Source organism: Peromyscus californicus, unplaced genomic scaffold (assembly GCF_007827085.1).
Source record: "Peromyscus californicus insignis strain IS unplaced genomic scaffold, ASM782708v3 Scaffold_4__1_contigs__length_199733344, whole genome shotgun sequence".
Lineage (NCBI taxonomy): Eukaryota > Metazoa > Chordata > Mammalia > Rodentia > Cricetidae > Peromyscus > Peromyscus californicus.
In genome coordinates this window covers 50,922,686-50,925,733 of record NW_026294562.1, presented here as the reverse complement: position 1 = coordinate 50,925,733, position 3,048 = coordinate 50,922,686, and positions in this window count along the sequence as shown.

The window sequence follows — 3,048 nt, the reverse complement described above, 5'->3', positions numbered from 1 at the left end:
TTCTCTGTCCTTCCCAGCTCAGAGGCTTCTGCCTGTCTCCCAGAGGTGGGGGCCAGAGGCAGCCGCTTGTGTGGCCACTGGCCTCCAAAAGGCCCGAGAGTATCCCATTCTCTTGCTTCAGTCTCTGGAAGGGAACATCAAGACCCAAGAGGAAAGTGGATCACTTGGCACCCACTACTAGTGTCAGAGCTGGGATGGGGACCCATAAGACTTTCACCCCACTGAGATGCCCTGAAAGGACTGAGCAGGCTGCCTGTGTTCTGTCTATCCAGGTTTGACCACAGTTAGACAAGGGGCCCAGGAGACTCACAGCTTTCCGATGACAGGTGGCAGAGGGTCTAAGCATGAACATTCATGTGAACATGTGTTAGTATGTGTGTATGTTTGTATACACAGTGTCCTTCAAGTACTTGGCCCGTGAGTTTCTGGGTTCAGGATCTCACAGAACATCTTGTGAGGCAATTGAGAAAGCCACATGATTGGGTAGGACCTATAGGCTCAAGTCATCCTGGGGACAGGCCTGGGCCAGCTCTCAGATAAACCTGGGAAAGATCAGTGTGGCAGGTTGAATGTAAAAATGGCCTTAGTCCTCAGGCCAATGTGTGTCTACACCTGCAGAGAGGGTTGAAGTTGCTCTCCCAAGTCCTCAAAACTGGGCTGCCCTGTGACTTCCTATGCCAACAGGAAGTGGGAGTGATCAGTCCCAACCTGAAACTGGGAGCTCTGCACCTAGCCCTGGACATTCCTAGCTTCCCTGCTGGAGGATGATGCACATGACATCACCCATTGTCCCCGGTGAGGCCCCACACATGCAGCCATGGTTGGCAAGGCTGTGGAGCTGGCCTTCCACTGAACACAAGTGCATGAGATAGTTCTACCAAGTCCAGGTCAGACCAGACCTGGCCAGGCAACAGTAGACTGGGAACAAAAATGAATGTTCTCTGTGATGTAGCAGAGCATCTGCCTCTTTGTTATAGGCATAGGTTTGAATCTAGAGGGCACGTGATAAGATTTCTAGACTTAGATCCCTGAGTGAGGAGTTAGACCAGGGATACATGGATATCGATAGACAGGGACAGTTATTAGTAAGAGAAAGGTTCTTCTGAGAATGGATGTTGGATAGACACCTGGGACAGCTCAGAGGCTCAAAAGTGTCAATCAGTTTAACATCAGGGCCCTTTATAGGTCATTTGCATAGAACTACCTTTACCCACATTTGTCATGGGTATATGGTGCTACTCTGTTCCTTACCTGTAGCCTGGGTAGGGAGGTTCCCAGTCTCTGCCCACTGGCTTCTTATGTTAATCTTGATGCCTCTTTCCCCATGTCCAAATCTCCTGGGATAATCTTTGGGGTAGCCTGATCATCTAATACCAGCAACCATAGGCACTGTCTGGGGCTTAGGAAATAGACACTCCAGAGCATAGCTTGTTGGCATGCTAATCTCTGAGCTAAGGAAGAACCAAGGTCTCTGACCTTCAGCCCTCCTGTGTCTCTCACCCTCTTTGTTGTGGAATATTATTTTAAGATGTGTTACATTTCTTTATGCTGTGGAACATTTGTTTAATGATGCAAAGATGTGTTGCATTCTTTTATGTTGCACCTGTTTAACTCTGTGAACCTGTGTTACTGTGCCTGTCTAAAACACCTGAGTGGTCTAATAAAGAGCTGAAGGGCCAATAGTGAGGCTGGAAAAAGGATAGGCAGGGCTGGCAGGCAGAGAGGATAAATAGAAATCTGTGAGGAAAAGAAGAGAAAGCAAGAGAACAAGGAGAGGAGGATGCTAGGGGCCAGCCACCCAGTCACACAGCCAGACATGGAAGAAGAAGGAAAGAAAAGAAATACAGAAAGAGAGAAAGGTAAAAGCCCAGAGGCAAAAGGTAGCCAGGATAATTTAAGAAAAGCTGGCTAGAAACAAGCCAAACTAAGACTGGGCATTTATAATTAAGAATAAGCCTCCATGTGTGATTCATTTGGAAACTGGGTGGCGGGCTCCCCTCAAGGAGTAAAAAAACACCTGTATCATTGCAATGAGTTGTGCCCCCATCTCATGGCGGGGAGGTTAATGTCATAGGACACTCACTGAAGGTCAACACCACAGGCTGTCACAAGCCATTGCCTACAACTTTTATTACCCAAGAGAAACTTTATCTGTGTTCCTGCATGGAGACCCTTGTCCAGCCTGCATCCCTCCTCCGCTCTCCTCAGCCCTTTGCTGCCCCTTCCCTCCAAGCCTCAGCTGCTTATTTCTTGCCATCTAGCTCTTCTTCCCGGGAATTTGTGAGGTTCTATGACAGGCACCTAATAAATCTGATCTATTTTCACTTGTTAATCTGCTGACTTGAAAGATTCTGGAAACTTCAGAGGCGAGAGAAGAGAGAGATTTCCCTTTCCCCTATGGGACACCGAAATTTCAGAACAGGAACAGAGTCAGGCATGGTGGCGCATCCCTGTCACCCTAGTACTTAGGAGATGGAGGCAGGAAGATCAGGAATTCAAGGTCATCCTCAGCTGCAAGGGATTTGAGGCCAGCCTGGGAAACAGCCAGGGAACAAGCCAGGAAACAGAATTCCTACGTGGTTCCTGCCTCCAGAGTCCTGCCCTGATTTCCTTCTATGATGAACCAGGAGCCGTAAACTAAAATAAAACCATTCCTCCCCCAAGTTGCTTTTGGCCATGGTGTTTCTCATAGCAACAGGACAAAACAGAGCCTCTTCCCTCTGAGTCCCAGTTTCCTCTTGTGAGAGATGGGCTGAGGATGTCTCTCTAATTATTGTTGGACATTCAGTCTCTGTGGACAGTGCAGTAGAGGCACACTGTTCACATGTTGGCTGCCCACTGCCCTTTATGTCCTAGTACTGTGATTCCTGTACTAGAATGCATTTGAGTGGACTTAAGAACCCCATTTGTAAAGACTATGGCACTCTCAGGGCCCTCTGGTGACTGTCATGTGATGTGTCACAGGAGTTGACTGTGGGGAGCTTCAGGCTAGTGGCTACTGCAAAATGGAAGTTTTTGAATCTTCTTATTTTTTTGCTCTTATCACCC